Genomic DNA, 22,718 nt, shown 5'->3' on the forward strand with positions numbered 1-22,718 from the left:
CTAGCCTCCCTTCTACAGTCGCTGTGCAGGGAAGGCACAAACTGTTCTTGGTGTGGGGCTCTTTCAGCACTGCCTGGGGCAGGTCCTGTGTCTGCAGTCCTCGGTTCCTGAAGCAGTGAAAGGGTCAGGCACTGTGCAGCAGAGCAGTGTGAAGTGCCTCGTAGGGCACCTCTCATCTGTCACCCTCTGCTTGGGAAGTCAAATCTGCTTTGACTTTTTAAAAGAACTATTATTTATTTAAATTCCAACTGATGGATGTGAAAACAGCAGAAACAAGTTGGTAATTGCTGAGCTTGTTTCTTTTTATTTTGCCTATTTTCACTTAGGGAAACACTGTGCAGTAATATAATTATCAAAGGTCTTTTCTTAACAGGGTATTATTATATTAGAAAGGAATGGTGTAGGTGGTGTGTTTTTGTTGTTAGAGACTGAGGGAAAATTATTGTTCTCTTAGGAGTTAGCAAATTGTGTCTATCGGATGCAATTGCAGGGAAATGAGCTGTATTGAAGTACTGAATAAAGGTTAGTCAAAACCTTATGTATCTTCTGTCTATACAGCTGTATCTCCAAAACACATGGGTTATTTTTCCCCAGACAACAACTTCCTAAGTATTTTTGGAACTACTCCTCTCATTTTGGGCAATCACTCATTCACTGGAGAGAGGCTGTTCATATTCCTGCAGATGACAGATGAATCCTTCCTTTCTTGAGTATGACTGAATGGGCCTTCATTGAGAAAGTCCAAGGAGGACTCCAAAAGAATTATTTTGTCATGAATATCATTCACTTTGAAATATTTGGTTATGACTCTCATCAAGTATAGTTGCAGTGCTTGGACAGTGCTATTATGTACATTTAATCTTTAAAATCACTGCTTCCTAGATTTCCAAATTCCAGCTGTTTTTGAAAGAAAGCAAAATAAGATACATTCCAGCTGATGACAGTGTGGTATAAGCATGAGATATGATTATTATTTTGTCATTGAGAAAACCCAACCAGTGCTTCAAACTGTCACATTCTCCATCTCCAGAAATGGCCAAACATTGCCATGTGTGGCAATACGGTCAGATAAGTGCCTCCTTCTTACTCCACAATCTGGAGTTGCTTCTAGAAAATGAACTGATAAATGTTTTGACAGCCATAACTTTGTGTGGCCTTTTCGTAGTCTCTCCTCCTCAGTGTCCTCGGGGACTTGCACAGACTCCTCCCTAGCATGAGATATGGCATGCCAAATGTCAGGGGAAATCCGTTTGTTTTTGAAGATGCTGAGAAAGATTTTCAGAAATCAGACATGCAGCAGAATAGAGAATGAGCTTTAAAGTGTCTGTGCTGAGGGCAAAGCTTTGACCTTACCTAAGTTAGGGGTTTTCTGCAGAAGTCTCTCTGGAGGGCTTGCTGCTTCTATATGTCACATCTGTGTGCTCCATGACAACTGGGAGTATGAAGACAATGTCCTGGTCCTCCTAACAGGTCAGTGCTGTTCTCAGTAGATGCACAATACAGTCTTATTTCTCTGTAAGCGTTAGCAGCTGATTACAAACTGAGCTGATTTTGAGCTTCTAACCAAATTACAAGGTGTCAAAATGGACAAAGCACTTTGTGCTGCTGGACTGCAGCAGTCAATAACAGTACTGGGCTGTACGTGCACTTGGATGAAACATTGGGTTGTCTATCAAAACAGTCTTTGCTGGTGCTGAAAATGCAATAGGCAGGCCCTGGCTGTATTCAAAGCCCAATTCAGCTTGAAAAGAGGTCTTCAGGAGAGTGTTTTTCTTTGACCTCTTGCTGGGAGCTGTGGGCACAAGGAGATGAAGAGGGAATGGGAGTGGAGGATCTTTGTTGCATCTGAGCAAGACTCCTCAAAAATTTAATGCTGTACCTTGAAAAGTGGTATTTCAGTGCGCTTTTTATTGGACTCCTCCTTCCCCAGGAGTTTGAACTGAAAGACTTTTCTATCATAACCTGCTTTGCACTTATCCTCACAACAGTTTTCCTTGTCAGGATGAAAAACTCTCTGACTGTAGTCATTCTTTGTTATCAAAGTGCAGTGCTCCAATTTCACATTTTCTATGGGGGGCTGCTTCCAGCTCTGCTATGGTTAGATGCTGCTGCTGCAGCGCTCACTGTAGCCACTTTGGGAGCCATGGTTGTCATTGGAGCATCTGCAGAATTTTGCAGCACCATGTTACTCAGTGTGGTGCTCAGATCACTGCCAGGTGCTCTGGCTGGTGTGTGGGGATGGTGAGCAAGGTTTAGTTTAAATGATGCCCTTTGGGCCGTAGTGATTTCCTCCTGATTTGATATGTGGTGAGACAAACCATGCCCTGGGTTGTGCTCCCTCTGCCCATCAGAGGGCTCCCTTTGGCCCTCTGTTGAAGCTTTTGGCTATAAATCCATTCTTAGGTAGGGTCAGGAGTTAGGGCACATGAAAGCATGCAGTATGAAGGAAGAGGAATTTTTTAGATTTCTCTGCCTGTGATAAACTTATTTTTCTCTGGAAGTTATTGTGCATTCATGTGCTGCTCAGCAGAGCAGTCTCCTTTATACATCCGTCTTCTCAGGAAGAAACCATCCCAAGAAAATTCCTCTGGTCATCACAGAATGCTTTCTGCCACCACCCTCTCACCCCCTGGGCATGTCAGGTTGCACAGATCAATTGCTCTGTTTTGCTTTGTTTCCTCACCTCATTCCCAAAACAAAAGTGCTGCCAACACAAAGTGCTGCTCAGTGTAAGCAGCTGTACTGCCTGGTGTTAGTAGGGCCTTCTCCTGGTTATGTTCATAAGAAAATATTTTTGTTTTAATAGAAAAACAAATGGAAATGTATCCTGGCCCTTTGCCCTTGGCCAAGGGGCAAACATTTATGTGGGAGCTCCTTGTTAAAATATTAACAGCACTGACTACAGAGAGAAAAACAAGCGCAGTGGTCCTGGAGAGCACAGCCTCCAAATGCAATCTCAGGGAAGAGATTTATCATAACTGACCTAAAAAATGCCCTCAGTCTATTGTGGGGTTGAATTTGTTTCCTTTATTTTTTATTTTTATCGTATTAACAGTTTTCATGCTGCAAAGTGATGGATCGGGGCACAGAGGCTGGGGCCTGGGGCTCATTGTCAGGGGCACGGATAGGCAGTGTAGGCTGATGTGCCCTCTGAACCTGAGAATGGAAAATAAGCAGCACACAGGGCTCTTGGCTGGAGGGTTTCTCCTCCTGTTGAGCTTCTGTGAGCAGGGAGATGGTGAATGTGTGTGCTCAACCTGTGCAAAATGGGAAGAAACCGGTGAATTTTGGTTCTCAGGAGTCTTGCTGAGCTGTGAAAGCCTTGGATGTTAGAGGATGGAGCCTCTCTGAGGCATGGCTGCTGTGTTTTGTTCTGATACCAAATACTAAACACCTCTCTTAAAATATGACATGACTAAGAAACAAAGAAAGAGATGGTGTTCTTCCCTTCCTTTAAGTCTTCAAGAAAGACAGTTATGGGCAGACTCAGCCACACATGTTGAGAAACAAATTGCTGTGCAGAAATGAGCTTTATCCTAAATCCTCTCTCAAGAGCAAGAGACTTACGCAGAAGGTCACTAATCCCCAGACTCAGCAGAGATCATTTAGCTTGTTTGTCGTCTTTGCTGTGTTAATCTGTGTGTGGGTTCGCCCTGCTTCCCTTCCAACCCTCTGGTTCCTGTCTCTCACTCAACCTCTCCACGATGACTCCAGCCTCTGAGGAGTAGTGGACTTTCACTCCTGTTCTTCTGCAGCATACCAACAATATAGCCTCCTCAACAGACTTTTCAAACCCTTCTACTTTGCATCATATTTGTCATTTCCCTCAGCTCGGTTTTAGCTAGCAACCCTAAAAGATGATGGTGAGACTGGTTTCAGTAGCTCCTACAAATACGTCCTACGTACGTTCATGTGTTTGCTCCAGAATTTTGGGAGTCTTCTACACACTGCTGCCACTGAAAACAGATCTCACCTAATTCTGTAGGAACTGCGATACAGAGGGAATATGTGAAGAATTAGGCAACATCCCCAGGGCCATCTGCAGCAAATGCTCCCCAGCTGCTGCTCTCCACACTTTACTTTAAGAGAATTTGGATCAGGCTTGAAAATTCTCACACAGAGGTCGGTGGTGTTGCCTTAGGAGGTTGAAAAGCTTCAGAGATTGACAGAATGGGTTGTCTTGAGTGTTTTGGGGGGATATTTTTGTTTTGTTTCAGTGAGCTATGAAACCTCTGCTTAGAAGGCCGTACCCTTTGCCAAGTGTAGGACTGTGCATCTCCTTTTAATTTGATGTTTTGGCCATGCCATAATTACAAGAGCAGAAGATCAGTGCTTGGGGCAGAGCTCTGTCCTCCCAACTGATCTGCTGTGGGAACAGCCTCCTTGGGTTCCTGTCATTTGTCCCTGACACCAAAGTGAGAACAAGAGCCCTTTTCCATCTCCAGCCCTGCATGCAGCAGGCATCTGATGCTCTGAAGTCATCGAAACATGGATGCAGCAGAACTCACTAACTGGTAAACTGCTGTGATGCACAAAACAAGGTCACTTTTCTCCACCACCCAGGCAGGGAGCAGGTGAGGCCTTCAGCCACAGAAGGATATTTTCACAGCCTCCTCAGCAGTGCATTTGCTGGCACAGTACAGTGCTTCAGTCATCAATAATTAAAAAGATAGATGTTCAAAAACATGAGCAAGAAACATTTTGCGCCCATTATTCTTGCTCTTCTTATAATGCTTGTGCCCTTACACACCAATTTGCAATGTGCAGTCAGTCATTCATAGTGTCTCTTTGAATCTGTAAATGTGAACTGCTCTTCGTATTCTGGAAGTCCACAATTTTGCAAATAGCAGGCTGTGTGCTGGAGAATGATGTCCATGAGGCTGAGTCGTCCACCCACAGTGAGCCATAAACCCTAGAAGGGCACATCTTCTCCAGTGTCCACTGAAAGATATGTCATGGCACAGGAGTAAGAAGAGCAGTACTCTTATTCTCAGAAGATTTTCAGTCTGCAAGGAAGATGCAGTCCTGTCTTGCCAATGTCGTGTACCTTTGGGTGTGACAGTTGCGATCCCACCAGGTGCACTAGGGCTGAGCTGTGACCCTTCAGAGCTACGAGCAGGAACACTGGTTGGCAGCTGAAAACCCACAGCTTAAATCCCATCTCACTGGGAATCAGGAATAGTTGAGCCTGGAGAGGAGCAGGGGTGGCTGAAGGATGATGAACAGGAGATGGTTACACAAGCAGAGGCTGTGCTCAGCATCAATGGGAGCCTGCCATCTGTGGGCACAGGTGAGGGAACAGGTATAGGAGATACAGGTATGACTGGAAGAAAGGTGGTTATGCAACGCCAGGGACAGCTGCTGCCATGATTGGTTTTTGTCTGTTCTTTTCTTTTTTTTTTCCTCCTGTAGAAAACTTATTGCTCTTCTTATCTGATGTGACACTTGCCTCCAGGCACAGACCAATATTTCATGCTCCTTGAAACTTATTTTTCTGTCTCCTTTCTATTAGATGTAGGCTAGGATGGGAAGGGCTATAAGTTGCGGGCTCTGTAGCATCACTCATCATTCTTGTGGCTTACTCTGGATGAAACGTGTGATGCTCAGAAAGATTGCCCAAGCCTCCAAAGATATTTTAACAGACTGGTACCAGTAAAAAGATAAGCTGGTAGGCATGACAGGGAGTATTTGCACTGTGACAAGGTTTGGGGCATATCTAGAAGATCAATTTGTACCTATGGAGACAGGAGAAGAGTAGAGGAAATGTTGTTAGCAGCAAACGTCACATTAAAGCATCTAAGACTCATGAAGGCTAGCCAGGATGATGACCTCAGTAAGAGTATCTGTGAGAAGTGAGGTATAGGTGGAATACAGGTTTGGGCTTTTTCAAAACGCAATGAAATTGTTGAAATCTGACCAAAGGAGACTGTTGTTTCCTGTAATGACTAAGACTTGCCTTTATTGCTTAGAATGATGCTGCAGTCTCTTGTTGTTTTTTTGTTTGTTTGTTTTTCATTTTTCCTTAGCAAAATTAAGAGTTGATAAATAGAGCAACGATTTTGACTATGTTTTCCTGGTCTGTTACTTTGTACTGGATTGGTTCAGACCAGCAGAGTAGCTACTTGAGGGAACAAAAGGCAGTGGTATCCCTCTTCTCATCCTTGTATACATTGACATGCTGCAATTTGTGCCATGATAACTGAGGAATTACTAAGTGCTGCAGATCTTCTGCAGCCTGCCTGGCCTATTTTTGTTCTGATATTGAAGGAATAAGCAGAAATGCTTTGAAATCAGTAAATTTTGTGGTAGTGGTTGAACACTGAGGCCAGATGGGAAATATAAGCAAGCAATTGGGAATTTCCTCTCAGAAGCTCACTGAAAACAGAGTCAAACCAGGATGTGAAGTTCTCACTGAAGATGATTTCTAATACTAGTTATTCTGTCAAAAACTGTGCTTCCTGTTTTCACCTGTAAAAAAGTGCTGCTAAAATTGTAGATTTTCCTCAGTTTCCTCTAGAGGGCAATGTCATATAAATATTTTAAGCATTTTTTGGGTTGTGTCAACCAGGAATTTAGCCTGCCTTATCTAAGAATTCATGTGAAATGGAGAAACATTTTTCACTGACTTTTTTTTTCACGTACTTTTTAGGATATCTGTCTAGGATGTATATATATGCAATAATAACCACTGTACTGAAATGAAAGTTCAGTAGCTAATCCCTTTAAGGAGCACAAGAAATATGTTTGCATTTTGGACAGATGTGCCTGTGCTGGAATGCAGAGAAGGAGCTACACGTGAAGATCTGGCTCTTTTCTTTTACTTGCGCAGTTTCAGCAACCCTCAAGAGCTACTCCTTATTTAAACTCCTGTAAAAGAGATTATAATCCAGTCCTCTGAGAGTGATGCGACCATTTGCTGTAGTTTACATTGGTAGTTGGAACAGAGGGTAAGTGGTAGGGCAGAGGTGCAGAGAATAAATGTGAATAGCAGATCAGCATGGTTCATACAACCGAGGGAACAGAAGGATTTTGTGTTACCACTTATTTCCACAAGAATTCGGGTATTGCCAATTCATTGATTATATTAATTGATTGAGGGATGTTATCAACAGCCCATTTTTGGAGCTAGTGGTCCCTATGAACAACTGCTGGAAATTAGTATGAGTCAAGGATGGTCACACTGGCTCTTAGTACTCGATCTTAAGGGATACTGTCTCCTATTTTCAGTCACTGTAGTGTAGAATAACAGCGAATCTGGATAAAGGCTGTTTTGTTTTTCTTAAAGCTCAGATGTGTGATTTGGAACTTGCTATCATGGGCACAGATTTCTGTTGCCTCTTGCTATCTTAACACTCTCTCCCAAAACAACACTACTAAAGGGGAAATTTGCTCTTGACTTCTGAACGTGAAAATGACTTTTGGGAAATCCTTTTAGAATTAGTGTCCTTTCTCCTCTTCATGGTGACTAGACGTCTGGAGCATCAGCATAATGGCCTTATTGGATTAATTTGCAAATCCCATATGTTTACTGAATTTATGGATTGACATTCTTTGTTAAATACCTGTTCCAAAAAAGTAACTGGTGATCTGCAGTTGCCAAATCCTCTAAATGAATAAACCGGTTTGTTTGTTTTTCCCCAAACAGGAAAAGCAATTAATTCAAGTAAAACACTCATTCCCAAAAGTGCTCTATTTGAAAACAAGAGCTTGTGAATAAAAAAGAGCAGTGCTTGCATGGACTTCAAAGCCAGCAGTCATTAGGCAGCAAAGTAGGATTTTCTCCCTACTTTTGAGTTATAGTTCTAAGAAAATATGAGAACACTGCTCTTCTATAGCATTTATAAGTTAAATAGGTGAGAATGGCTTTTTTTGATTACTGCTGCTGTCCAAGCACACCTTTCAAATGGTTCAGATCATAGAATCATAGAATCACAAGATTGGAAACGACCTATAAGATCATCTAGTCCAACCGTCTTCACATTCTTTTGTAAAACAGAAATTTGATAAGAATGATGTTATATTTGATTTGCAGGGAGAAGGGAAGGCTAGAAGCCCATTTTAAAAAGATGTCAGTGGTAATTAAATATTCCTAGTTTCATTTCTCAAGATCTGTGGACTGGATTAATACCTTTGGGTTTGTCCTGTGTATTCAACAGCATGTTGGTGCAGGGCTCATGTTTGCATCACACTGACTGGAAGAATCTGGCACTTTAGTGCTCAATCTCAGGAATTAATTGCTGCCTTCAGATGGCAGGAGCTATATTTGGGGCTGTAGGTGTGCAGAGAGATTGGAATGCTCTGAGCTGGGATATCCAAGGGGTAGAAGTACCTGCATAGCCTTGAAAATGTTATCCTTGCATGGCTGCAGGTACCGAACACACTGATAAGGGTTCATAACTTCATCTCCTCCTGTCTCGCTTGCTGCAGCATGATCTGAAGAGTGGCTTTATTGCACAGAAGAACAATCTCTGACAATAATGTAACACTGTGGGACTCAGTAGAATTGCTTCAAGTTTGTCTCTGTGGAAACTGAGAAACCCTGCTTTCTGAACTTCCTCCTGCTACTCAATATTTGACCCAGCAGACCCTGTGATCTGCTTTTAAATCATTGCTTCAATTCAGAAAATGAGGGATATATACAACAGAAGATGATTTAGTAAATTAGCCAATTTCATCAGGTTAAACTGTGTGGTGAAAATAATTCAGATTGGAATAATTTCATGGAGGGTGGTGAGGCACTGGAACAGGTTGCCCAAGGAGGCTGTGGATGCCCCATCCCTGGAGGCATTCAAGGCCAGGCTGGATGTGGCTCTGGGCAGCCTGGTCTGCTGGTTGGTGACCCTGCACATAGCAGGGGGTTGAAACTCGATGATGTTTGCGGTCCTTTTCAACCCAGCCCATTCTGTGAATCTATGAATTTGTCAGTTATGCTGTGGAAAAAGAAAAACAATGGTTAAAAAAGTGTGCCGATGCCAGATGGATCACAAGCTAATGTCTGGCATGTGGAATTCAAAGTCAACAAAGGTTTATTCAAGGCTCTGCTTTTAAATGGACTCTCTTTTAAATAGTGTATGAGAAAATCAGAATCCTGGTGCTTTATTAGACTTTTTTTGACTCAGAAGCTTTCCCTGGTGACCCAAGAATCAAATCATAAACTGTAGAAATGAGTTTAAGGGGCACCATCATCATAAAAAAGTTAGTACAGCAGTAAACATCTGTCTTGAGAGAGGTGGACTGCAGAAGAGCTTGGAAAACAAAAGAGATAAAAAGACTAGAGGGTAGACGTTTTATGATGGAAGTAGAATTTCATTAATTCTGGCTGGCTGAATAGTAATCAAAAGTGTTTTGTCTAATATGTAATTAAATTAGATACCTACGTCTGTTAAAACAGTTCAGCCAGCTCTAATAACCAAGGAAACTAATCCCATGTCCGGATGTCAGCTCCTGTACTCCGCTCCCCAGGGATTTTCCAGCCTTGAGGGTATTCTCTCATTTAATGATTGTGTCATTAATAGTATTAAAAAACAGGAGGAGGTATAGTCTTCCTTTTTATATAACCTTCAACACACTTGGGACCACTGGCCTTGTACTGCATTTGAGCAGTTGCACTACTCACGATGAAACCAAGTCAGGATCTCCTTTAGATTAGAAAAATGCCACATCCTTTGTACTACACCGAATGCAAAACTGGTGTAAGAATCCAGCACGCACCCAGTGTAAACCCAGCACATAACTCAAAGTAAATCCAGCACGTACCCATTGTAAATCCAGCATGTAACCAATGTAACCAGCACAAATTTCAGACAAAGTTCTGCTCCTTTTGGAGTGGCATTTGCTTCTTGCTTGTAGGTTATATTTCTGTTTGTGGTGAGCCCATGCTCACTTTACATTCCATTTCTCATCTGGATGTTTCTGTTTTAAATCTTCTACTTGTAATTTATGCTTGCATTAAACCTTGTGTGACTTAAAGCTATGCATCAAACTGCTGTCAAGGCCTTGCAGCCTAATGGATATCACGTGTGGGTTAAAGAACTGTTGGTGTCCCGGTCAAACCTTCTCTCCCTGCTGTGAACAAGTCACAGCTCGGTGACAGGGTGGTGATGACCTCAGCTTGCTTTCTGCAGGTGCTTGAGTTCTCTGGGGGGAAAAGCAGTTTATTAATTGCTGTGTTTTACTGTGGAGCGTTTCCTTCCAGGTACCTGCCCTGCTGGAGGGTTATAAAATAAGTAAAATTCTTGGAAGTATCTGTTTCTTCAGACGTATGCTTGAGCAATACAAACAGGCCCTACCTTATGAGATACCTGGCAGGCTATGAATTTAGGCGTTATTCAGACTTCCTGAGCGTCTCCGTGAAGCATCAGCATAAACAAGTGGGGCCTATTTACCTGAAGGATTTTGCTGGAATAATGACAGAATGGAAAAACTGAACTTCTGTTGTTCCAAGGCCTCTAAGCCAAAATGCCATTCTTTTGCGTGCTGAGTGCAGGTTTTGAGAAAATCTTGTTTCTGTTGTGGTGCTCCAGCCAATGCACAGCTGAGGTTTGATTTCCAGATACGATATTTGAGGTTTGCTGTGAAGTGAGCTCCAAGGCCAAGCCTACCTGAGCTTTCTGCTTGGAGTGAGTGCTCCTCAACAAGAAGTTGTGCAGTTTTATGAAACCTTGTGCATCCTCCCCTCACCAGGTTATTTTTTGGATCAGAAACAGTGCAAACACCCATGAGTGATCCATGAGTGGATCTATAGGGGAAGAAGGAGCCACTAGGACTTTGGGAAAATGTGACAAAACAATTTCTTGTTCAATGCAGTTATTGTTATGTTGAGAACCTCTTTGCAAGTTAAAACAGGGTCCTTGGGAAACAACTGAGCTGAGGAAGTACTATTGATATCAAGATAAGAATGCAAGAAGGAGAAAAATAGGATTAAATATAGCTGTGTAATGAAACTCACAGTTGCGTGTTGATGTGCTGAGGCAGTCAGGGGACATCCCACTGCTCTGACCCTCAGCATCCTCCCTCTTGTGCTCGTTTCACGTAAGTCCACTTATCTCACAGTCTGCAGTTCTGCAGCCCACAGGTCCTTGTTGTGGTGTGGGAGTTCCAGGCATGGACATGAGCAGAGACTTGTGCAGCTGTTCCTGCTGTACCTACTGAATTCTTTTCCTGGGCTTTGCTAGGAACCTGTTTTGAGGACTAAACTAAGTTCATGAAGAAAATGGGATGAAAAAGCAAATGTAGTGTAAAGGCTGAGGGTTTCAATCTCAGTCACTTTTTGCCACCTGCTCCTCCTTCAGCCTTCAGCAAATTAACCTAAAAGTTGTGCCCTGGAGAAACTGCTTTATTGATCTGATTGAATATTTAAATTTTAAAGTTAGCATCACTGTTATTTTTCCCTGGGTCAGCTGCCTACTGGGACACTTAACCTCTAGATTGTGCCAACTATCAAAATGTTCCTGACTATGGAACTTAAGTATACTGATTATTTTTCTTTCTTTTACTGAAGGGAAAATCCCTTCCTGGCACATATAAGGGCTTAGAACTTTACCAGAGTAAAGACTGAAATTAAGGAAAATCGTTTGTTGTTCTTAATAATCCTTTTCTTTGGGTACAGTCAAAAGGCAAATTATTTTTTATGACTCAGAAAAAAGAAATGGTACATTTTTAGCAATCACTGAGGATGAAGGAGGTGAATCCCAAATCTTAGATGACATAGGAGTGTTTTCTGACTTTCATATGTGTAAGCATTGTCCCATAACAGTTTGGTTAACTAAAGAGGTAACTCTTGTTTATAATGATGCAGAAGGAGAAATTGATGTGTAGTATGTATTGTCAAACACATCAGGCTTTCACAAGCTGTTCCACAAGAAACCACTGCAGCTACAAAATATTAAGACAAAATCGTGGGCCAGCCACAAATCTCTGATCCATTGAGATACAAGAATATCCTAGTGAAAAATCCAATCCAGACCTGCAAGTCAAGAAATGTGCCCAATGGAGTGATGTGAGCATCAAGCCTGAGATCATGATGTTAGCACGAGATGCTGCTGCCACACCTTGTTGGAGCCTGTAACACAGACCTGATGGACCCATCCAGCCCAAGTGAGAAGCTTTGTAGATTAAATTTATATTACTTGGAACCTGTAGGCTGCTTTAGCAAACAAAATAGAGCCTGGGTGTTAAGGTGATCTGGATTGAGAAACCCAAATTAGATTTCCTCCTTAAAGAGAAACGAGGACTGCTTTTCATAACAGTTTTAAGAAGGAGTATTTGGAAATGGATGCAGTGTGTTTCTGTAGATTTCTGAAATAGAAGTATGCCCTCTGCTTGCACAGAATGGTCAGAAGGATTCTGGAGCAAAATCCTTCCTGAATCTCATGTATGTTTTAAGGAAGACTCTTGAAACATTAATAGTGGTGGGTGAATGGCACATTCAGACATGTGCTGGAAAGTATGTGAAGATAAAGTGTGTGATGGCTGGTGATGTTTAAAAAGCGAACAAGATCTGGGCTTCCACTTTGGATATCATAAAGTATAGAGCTTATTGCATTAATGGAAGCTATTCTAGTGTAAAATGAAAGCCATTTTTGGTCCTGGTTTTAGGACACTGGGAAAAGTAATATAAAATGCCTCCAGAGTGAGGCACGCGCTGCTGGAGGGGGCAGCCTCTGCTGTAACCTACATTGTTTTGTAGAGGAGGAGAAGGGAGTAATGTTGCTTTGATAGGAAATCCTAGTGAACAGGAACGGTATGTTTGCAAATGGGGAGTTAACTCCTGAGCAGAGAGCTCCTGCAACCATGCCTGCTACCAGAGCCCCACTATCTGGGTGCAGGCAGGGAAAGCAGTGCCAAAACACCATGATGGATGTTTGCAGAGAGGCAGAGTACTCCCTTGGCTGCTCTGCAGATGTGCCATGCCAGAGCTTGCATTGCTTCTGTGGAGGTGTTTTTTCGGTGCCCGTGTGCTCCTAGCAGCCAACCTCTGGCCTTTACCTCTCTTGTCTTTCCCTTATGATTTTTCTAGGACATATTTACAGGTTCATGAGTAGTCTTGTCCCATTTCTTGTCCTGTCATTTCCAACACTGCCAGGGAGAGAACCTGGAGCTGCTATCCTGGAGCAGGCTGCCTGCAGCATCACTGGGGGCTGGGTGTTCTGTTGGCCACATCTCCACCATGGGAACGCCCGTATGAGGCCGGGTGTGCAGAGCCCACCCAACCCCAGGCAGCACCTTGCTGTCTCTAGTTAGCTGCTGGCAGCACATTTTTCACCTCTCTGGTGATCCTTTGGGTTTTTAATGAGATGTACATCGCGTACTGTGTGCACAGAGTCTTGCTGCTGAAAGGTTCAGGTTGTGAAGAACACAAACCCTGTTGACTGGTGTTTTCCCCAAGGCTGCCAAGCACCCCGTGTCACATTTTGCACTCATCAGAGCTTAGCGGAGTTAAAAATAATCTTCTTGTCAGAATATTTCTTGGGAGTGAAAATGTCCTTAGGATACTTAGTGAAATGCTAACCTTTGGACCAAACTTGGTAAGAAAAAAACAGAACAGTCTCAGACCCTGCGATAAAAGTTTGTCTTAGTTGCGTAATAAGGGAGAAAGGTTAAGAGCAAACTGGCATCACCTTTGGGAGGGAAAAGAATGGAATTTAAGTAGAGTTCTAAGGGTGAGTACATAATTTGAGATATTATATCATTGTGAAATATTTTTCTTTTGATGCCTTAAAGATTATCTGGGAGAAGATGTCTGGCCCTGTGCAGTGCGTGGAGGTCTTGCTTGGAGTCAGCTTTGAATTCAAGGGAGGGTAGAACCTGGCCTTTCTCTTTTTCTGTTCTGAAAGGATAATGTCAATTCTAAACTTGGCCCTCAACTTATCTTTGCTAAAAACAACCACAGATAAGTGTTTTCATCTCAGAAAACAAAACTGCAGATTGCTTTGATCAAATACACATTGTATGTAGAGTCCAAACCCAGGCCATGCCCCGTAAAGAAGTGAATGTATTACGTGAACAGAAGTAAAAATTAAACAGAGGGCACTTCTAAGGGCAATGCAAATGGTAAATAAGGGTTGAGAGATGAACGACAGCTCAGTGACTCTTGCCACTTAATAACTATGGCAGATGTTAGAAGTAGCAGGTAGGCAAATGGGTTTAACTGTGTGATTTCTGCATTGCCATTATCCCTTCTGTTTCAGTGGTACCATTAGGCCTTCCTGTTTTATTCTCTCCAGACTTCAGTTGCTGCTTTGTGTTTTGAAGATTGAAGCAGCATACTCAACACACATTTATCTTTCCTGTTGTGCACTAATTGATAGGAGTATTACTCTGTTGTGAAGTCCATACCTGAGTCAGAGAAAAGCCTATGTAATAAGGTTTTATCCCCTGCAGATTTGTAGTAACCTCTAAATAAATTCTATGACCACATAAAGAAGTAAATAAAAATGACTTCAGAGCAGTAAAATATGGATACTTTGCCTCACACTTGGATTTTTTATGGAACATCCTGTTAAAATGAGGAATTTTTTCATATATAATTGAGTTTTTAAATGATCAACCTGTAAACACACTGCAGATGCGTGAAGTCAGCTCTAACAGTGTCCGAACACTGCAAAGACTCACGAACCACTAGCTCTCTGTCCACACATTTCCACCTCTGGTTGATGGAGATGCTCAGGACCTCCTGAACACCTCGCTGTGCCGTGTACTGAAGGGAATGCACTTGCATTAACAGAGGGTGGACTAGAGGTCCCTTCCAGCCCCTACCATTCTGTGATTTGGAAGACGTATTCTAGGAGTGGGCCTGAGGGGAGCAGTCAGAGTGCTCTGAGAATGCTGCCTCACCTCATCCTCCAGTGAAACATTCCAGCAAACTGTAACAAACAGCGTAGCAGAGAGATTTTCCATACAATTTCAGTTGCAAGGGCTAGTGAACTTTCATATTTTCAATATTACTTAGCCTTAATATAGCAAGTTACAGTGTAAGCTCTCTGGGACAAGAGCAGTATATCCATATTTGCCTTACAAATTAAGGCTGTATTTTGAGTGCTACAAAAATAATAACTGTGAATAAGTTAATTTATTAGTAACATTGTGATGTTACAGTTCCCAACAGTTTCCAATACTATTTCTTACAATTTTCTTTTCATATTTTGCCCAAGAAACCAGTCCTTCTATCATAGGAGAAAACCCCTCTGATTATAGCCCATGTAACTGAGGCGTGCAGCTGGAGAACTTCCTGGCTCGCAGGGACGAGACTTCAGATCCCCCAAAGAAATGACTGGAAAACATCTCATTTCCTACTGTTTGTATGGTGGGAGGAATAAGTGAGTGTTTACTAGCATAGCTCTTGCAAGGGCCTGTCTGCAATTTGCATTTAGAAACCCACCACAGATTAAGCTCTGCGGCATTTTCAACCCAACCTGAAGCTGGTTGGAATTCTTTTGGTCATTGGCATTTTTTTCTGAAGACCCCACAAACTAATGGTGGTTTTGCAGCCAGCAGGAATGGATGAGGGTGGAACTCCTCCAGGAGCCCTGTGGGGGGGCTGGCACTTAGCTCTCAAGAGCTGTTTATCGTAATTGTGTGTTGGAGCTATTAAACTTACATTTTTGGGGGAGCTTTAAAGGGCTTTTGTTGTTCTCGTGCACAGAAGAAACACTAAGGGTGAAGTTTTCTCTGTGGCATTCATCACAGTGTAACAATGTGTGGTGCAGAAATGTTTTTTTTTTAAGCTGGTTTTTGCAGAGACTTGGGGAGCTCAGTGCCTGGACGTATAGAGCTGACCTAGCAAAGCGTGGAGGTCAGCAGAGTGATTTTTGTATTTACACTGGCATAGCTGGGAGCAGAACGTGGCCTTTGCAGTTCTTGGCTTGCTGGACTTCTATTCAGTTTTAACCCTCTTTTGTGTCTTCTTTGTGGTTTCTGGCTGAATTCTGAAATTTGTAGTTTTATTTTAGGAAAAAATTGAAGATCGTATTTTTGTTCTGGGTTATATGCGGTCTTGCATAGCTGCTTGGATAGATGCTTATTGTGTTCTCAGAGGAATTTCATGTAAATACATATATTCATTTTGCTAATCATCAGCTCCACAAACATCTCAGATCTTGAGAACATGTAGCTGTAATTGACCTTATGTGTGTTGTGTCAGGGGTGGCAGACATGTGGTGCCCAGCACATTGCAGTGTCAGGAGAAAGGAAATGTCTGTGCCTGTTGTAAAGAACAAATACTCCTGAAGGTGATATTTAGGATAGGACTTAAATACAGTGGGATTTTAGGTGCTCCAGAGCAGACACAAGACTGATGAAATCATCACAGTTGCTTCCTTGTTAACTTCTGATATTAACAGATTATTGGAGGTGACCTCAGTGATGGTTTGCTTGAATGGAGCTTTAAGATGATTTTGCTATTGCTTTCCTGAATGTGAGTGAATCAAGAGCTTATATACTCAAAGATGAGAGATAAAGAACAAAAAATCGCAGCACTCCCCAAGGTGACAAGTGGCATTTTCCCTGTGCAGTGACATGGGATGCAACTGCAACTTCATGTGCTAAGCACCAAGCTCATTATTCTGCATCTTTCTTCTGACTGCAGTGGGAAACAGCATCTTCATGCCGTAGTTTCTCCAGTTTCTCCATCAGAAAGGAATTTGATGAGCTGCTTTAAGTATTTCTTGTTGTTTGCATATGTATGAAGCCATTTTTCTGTTGGATAGACTTGCTCTACATGTTTATAAATTGATGCTTTATCTGTAAGAAAACATATGACTCCAATACTGTTTTGGCTTATATCACAACAGATTGCTTTGAAGTGCACAGCTGCATGTGTGTGTCTAAAATGCTATCAACATCCTCCAAAATAAGAGCTGGGAAGAGGTGAGGCCAAATCCCCCTAAATTTCAATGGAATGCAAGCTCCTAAATAGAAACTATGAACTCCTTGTGCTGCTGCCACTGGGCTGTGAAGTGGTCAGTGTTTTGAGGCTTTCCTGATGCCTAAGCACTGGACTGTGTGTCCATACAGAGCACTTTGGCCTTGCCTGGGCCAGAGCAGCTTGTCTCTGTCTTTGTCCCACATCCAGCAGTCTCACAGAAGATTGCATGGGATAACCCCTGATGTCTCTTCTCTGTATATGACTACTAAACAGTAAGGGAGACAAAAGGAGGCACCCTGGGGTGTGAATCCTGCTGCACAGCTTTTTATATCATGTTAACCAGGTCATGGGGATGACACAGAAACCGGTTTTAGGGCAGGGACTCAGGACAACTTCTTCTCCCTGAATTTTGCATTCACTTTTGCACGTCCTGCTTGATGGAGCACTGCAGCCTCCTCGCTGTGCTCAGCATCTGAGCTCTTCTCTGTCTTTTAAATGAAAGGGCTGGTGAGGTTTTTTCTCAGGGGATGCCAGGCCATGAATCACTGCTGGAAGAGAGGCATTTCTGGGTTCGCAGCATTGAGCCCCAGAAAGAGGCAAATCCTGAAGATGGAAAGCTTCCCCTGAGGTTGGCTCTATGTATGTTAACTATTGGTGCATTCTGCTTTGACTCCTAATTAACAACCTGTGCTCTCTGCGAGCAGGGGCACTGACACCACCCTCTGCCTTTCGCTCCATGGAACAAAGCTGCCTCCCTCTCAACACCTGGAAGGCTGAAAATCATGCTGAAAATCCTGAAAAACGAGGGATGGTGATTTCTGCACAGAGTAGTATTGTATGGGAGAGATAGGGCTCCTCTGAACAAAGTGGAGCAGTTAGAGGGCTGCTGGAACACAGCGTGGGACTTGGTGGAAGAGTTTCATCCTTCTCTTGATTACAGACTGCTCACTGCATAGGTAATTGTGTATTATTTATGAGTGAAAAGACACAATATTGGGTACCAAATGACTGCTCTTGGGACAGCCACACACCTGAAAAATGTCCCCGTGATGTTAAACCACAGCCTGCAGAGAAGGTGCTTGGCTTTGGCACATCAAGCTGCACTCCAGGGAAGAAAATCTCTGTGAGCTGCATGGGGAATTTTAATTTGGATGCCCCGAGTGGAAACATCTCCGAAGGGGAGAAAGTACACGGGAGCGCGGTGTGGTCGGAGCGAGTGCGTAGCAGCGAGAACCGCTCCGGCCGTACCCACTCCCGCAGGAGAAGCCCCGCGCTCGGAGCTGGGCGGGCAGAGCCGAGGTTGCGGGGCGGGGGTCGGAGCTCCGGCGCTGCGCACTCCCGGCGGCGGGAGCTCGGGGCTGCGGGAGCGCGGAGCTCGGAGCCGCGGGGCGGGGCGCGGAGCGGGGCCCTGCAGCCGCGCCCGGGAGGAGGGAGGCGGCGGCGGCGGCTCCGCGGCGGTAGCAGCGCGGCGGCTCGGCAGCAGGTGATGAAGCGGAGCCGCGGGCGGCGGGGGACGGCCGCTGCCAAGAAGCGGAGCCCGGCGGAGGCGCGGAGAGGTGTGCGGAGCCCGGCGGCCGGAGCTCCGGGGAGGCTCCGGGGATGCGGGGCGCGGGGGGCCGGCGGGGAGGTGCTGGGGGGGTCGGCACTCGGGGCTCCGGGCTCGGCGCTGAGCAGAAACTTTCGTTCGGGGCTCGCATTGCCGAGGGGACAGGGCTGTGTCCCAGCGCGCCGGGCAGTGCCATTGAGGATAACCTCCGCAACTCAAGGCACGGAACGCTTTCCCGTGGGACGTGTGAGGACTGGATTTTTAAAATGAAAGCGCTGCTGAAAGCCTTGCAGAGGAGCTTCCTTTGGCAAGCTTTCGTACTGGAGGCTTTTCGTAAGGGAAATATATTGTCTTTCAATTGGATGCAGAAAATAGAGCTGAATGATCGCTTCCTAAATCCAGCATGATTCTTGCTTTCGTTTAGAAGAGCTTTTGGTGGCGTTCGTGTGCCACAGCCATCCTGCTTTCTAAATGTCTCCTGATCCTCTAGCAAAAAAACGTCTGCTGGTGTTTAGTGGGTTCTGTGCATGTAGGGCATAGACATACTTAGTTCCTACTTCGTGTTCACTTTATGGAGATACAGACTCAATGCTTCTGCTCAGCTCTGCATTTTGACAGGGTCCTCTCTTGGCAGCCCAACAGGGGGGGGGGGACCTTCAAAATGAAGCTAACAAGTAAAATATGCTTTGGAATGGAGTGCAGATGGGAAGTGTCGAAGTGTTGTGTTGCACAACAGCCTGCTCTGTGTGTGTGTGCCGCGCTGCTCACACAACTCCTGGTTTTATGAATGTGTCCGCGATCTGAACCCCGTGCTGCTCAGAAATAGCATGCGGTAATACCTTGACCAGCAGCAGCTCTGGTGAGAAAGGCTGATTCCTCTCTGTCCTGACAACGCTTCTGACACCTCTGGGCAGCATATTTGTTAGAAATGTGTACGTATCCTCCATTTTTAATTCCAGAATATTGTCAACTGCCGAATAAGATGATAAGCTGGTGTTTGCTGGCTCAGGTAGGCGTTATTTGAACTTTTTTTAGAGGTGCTTCATGAGATGTGCAGCTGTTTCTTGCATCCAAAAGCATTACTGTCAATTTCCATTTCGTATGGACTGATAGTAACAGACTGCTAGTCGCACCTTTGACAGGGGAAACTGGGGCTCTCTACCTCGCCCTTATCCCCCCCCCCCCGCCGTCTCGGGGAGCGTTTCTCTGGCACCATCTCCTGGCTCAAAAAGGAGATGCCCCTTCATGGTGGGTTGTGGAGGGACGGGAAACTTCCACCTGGTTTTGGTAAAACTTGAGTAAGAAAGGTGGTGAATTCATTTCCTCACGTCATTGACTTGTATATCTATTGCAGCAGTGTGCCTCCAGCTTTTTCATGGGGGGAGAGCTTGTGTCTCTTGTGTTACCTTCTTCTGAAATCTTGGAATGATTTTTGACATAGTGTCTAAATATTGTCATGGTATTTAGAAAATCATAGTTTAGTATTGTGTTCCTCACATGGCTGTGCCGGAAGGGTTAGTCATCTAGCATGATGTATCTCTGTGCATGAGATTAGGTGGAAATGTGTTAAAGATATACGTATCCTAATTTTTCTGCATAGTCAGGAAAGTATGTTGCCTGCACATTATTAATCCTCTTGAAATAGAAAACCTGTGTCAGTATAGAAGGATCTCACTGTGATTTAGCAGATGTACAACTATGTATGGACTTCAAGCTTGAGCAGAGGGAATTCTTTCTTTGAGGAGGATCTCATGCCCAGTCTTTAGTGGAAAATCACTTTCTTCGCATGCAAAAGGCGTGAAGTAAAGAGCATTAACCCCGATTCTGGCACCAGAGTACCTGACTTCCCTCTGACTTCTGCATCTACCCATCAGTCCCCAGAGGGAAGGAGAATGTGGCAGACTTCGCTCTGAATCTGAACAGTAGTCCTTGAGCTGTGGCTGTGGGGAGTGGAGCACAAGGTCTAACTTTCTGAAGATTTCAGGTATGTAAAATGCCACAGATGCCTTTTGTTTCTATATAAATGTCCTTTGTATTTCAGCAAACGCTAGGTAGCCTGGTGTATCTCACTGCTATTTAGCACTTCATTATTGTTTTATGAACCACGTGGGCTTAGGGTAAAAACTGACAGGGAAGCATGGTGTGGTGCAGCTGGTACCTATTGTTTTTTTTTTTTTTTTTTGTATGGCGCAGTCCCCTTCTTTGAATCCAAAGGAATGGAAACATAATGGAATTTTCCTCCAAGTGATGGGTGTGGAGCTGTTGTAGTGGCTGTAGCTCTAACTGTGGACATTTGAATTGTCTGCCATGGGGCAGTGTGCCTTGTGTACATGTAGAGAATTTCCTCCTTGCATGCAGTTTGCCACTGGGATTGTCCCTGGGAAGAGGACAGCCTCTGGAGGGCTGTGGTGGCCCAGGGCTGCTCTCTGGTCATCTGGAGCCTCTCCCTTGAGACTGAAGTCTGGCATGTCTCTGAAAGCCTCTCTGGTCTGTAGTTCACTGCAGAGGGAGAAAAAAGAAGCTTCTGAGCAGATGATACATCTTACAAGGTCTGCTTTTAGCGTCTTACCATGCTTTGTGCCTGCTATGACCACAGAGCCACCACAAGCCCTCCGGGGCTGAGCTGAATTATTTTCTGCCTTATGTACCACCAAGAGAAACATCAACTAGGAGAGGTTACAGCTGCAGAACTTGTGTGTGCAGCGTGTCTTGTTCAGATGTTATTTCCTTAATAAAATTACTCATTTGGTGTAAAGAGTTGTTGGCTGGTTTGGACTTCTTTTTTTTCTTTTTTTTTTTTTCCTGTCCTTTTTTTTAAATTCTTTTCCTTTTAGCCCTGGGATAAAACTGTCAAATTGTGTTCTTTCTTTCTGGTTTGTCTTGTGAGTTAATTTAAGGCATGGTCCACAGTCCTGGAAGAGCTGTGATCACAGAGCTTGAAGTGGTAGCCCATTTACACGTGTGGGTAGAAACGGATGCTTCGGTGGGTACTGCATGTTCTCAAGAACAGCAGGAAGGCACAGCCCTTGGAGAATGTCTCATAGGATTTATCTGGGGAGTTGCTTGCAGCTAGCCTCATGAAGATACTGGTAGTAAAGGTTTTAGGGAAGTTTGTGTCATCTGAAAATGCTGTGTGTTCATAGAAATGCTCATGCAGGCACACTCTTGTAGGCTGATCGTCCTGTCCCTTTTCCCAGTCCTTCCCTTACCCTGCAGACCTTGTCTCATGATAGCTGAGGCTCTGACAGAGGTTTGCCACAAAGCCCAGGCTACCTTTGTTGTGGTGCTCTGCCAGAAGGCAGGATGTGGTACCCCTGCTCTGCCTGGTCATGGAATTGTAGTATGGCTTGGGTTGAAAGGGACCATAAAGATCATCATTTTGCTTGTCAGAGGAGTGCCGTCAGTTCTAGAGTAAATGCACTGAGTGTTCTGCTGGTCTAAGGACCTGTGGCAGCTTGAGACTGCTAATGAGACATTATGCCTTCAGTTAAAATACACCGTGGTATTCCATTGTAAGCCAGAATGAGTGAGAGCTTAACCCCAGATTCGGGGGAAGGGTTAACCATTTGTGCAGCATGCTCCATAAATACTGAGTGATCAGTGACTGGCATCACCTGTCACTTCAGCCAAAGCTGATCCAGGTCAGGATCCTGTTCTGGAGACATAGGGAACTGGGATTTGTGGAAACACTTCTTAATGATCCAGATGTGCTCCATCTTGTGTCCCAGAGGCATATCTGGCATTTCTGGCTCTGGGAAAGTGGCTGCTGCACCACGGATTGTATTGGAGCCAGGCTAGCTGGAGCAGTGTAGATCCATGTAACTCATACAGAACATCAGAAGTGGCCTTGTTGCTCCTAGACCCCTACAGACATGCCTTGTTGCTCCTAGGCCCTCACAGGCAAAATGGCTGTATTTTGTGAGCCTTGCACTGGAGTGGGATGGCCAGGTATACAGGCTCTGGGGCACATTACATCCATTGCATGCTTCAGAGATTTCTGTGCTCCTAACAACAGAAGAGGGACTAAGTCTCATTCCAGTGGTTTGAGAGAGACGTTCAAGGCCACTGCAAGGGTACAGATGTTTGCATAGCTACTAGCATTGCTTTCTTGGGGCTGTGGTTCATGTTGGCATGATTCACTTGATTTGTCCCATGGCACCCTAAGTGTTTCTTACAGTCTGGAGAAACTCTTGGTTCTGGATGAACTCTGCTGGTGCTGAAGATTTGCAGTAACTTGCAGAATTTGACCTTTTGTCTCAACAAACTGCTGTGTGGCTTCCAAGTACTACTGTGAGTATGTACAAAATA

At 44.2% G+C, this 22,718-nt stretch overlaps 1 protein-coding gene across 6 annotated transcripts in view; it reads left to right on the forward strand.

The window, feature by feature from the left end:
• Positions 1-22,718, forward strand: part of PDZD2 (PDZ domain containing 2) — a 195,101-nt gene that overhangs the window by 62,270 nt on the left and 110,113 nt on the right. The window contains exons 1-2 of one of the 6 annotated variants that reach the window (XM_090130553.1): positions 18,256-18,420; positions 20,285-20,394. The exons of 4 other annotated variants lie outside the window; for them this stretch is intronic. The gene's annotated coding sequence lies outside the window, so the exon portion shown is untranslated. Of the gene's footprint in view, positions 1-18,255; positions 18,421-20,284; positions 20,395-22,718 lie in introns of those variants that run through there. One more of the 6 variants, XM_090130551.1, reaches the window with a different exon arrangement.

This window comes from Phasianus colchicus, chromosome Z (genome assembly GCF_987193195.1).
Source record: "Phasianus colchicus chromosome Z, bPhaCol1.hap1.1, whole genome shotgun sequence".
Classification (NCBI taxonomy): domain Eukaryota; kingdom Metazoa; phylum Chordata; class Aves; order Galliformes; family Phasianidae; genus Phasianus; species Phasianus colchicus.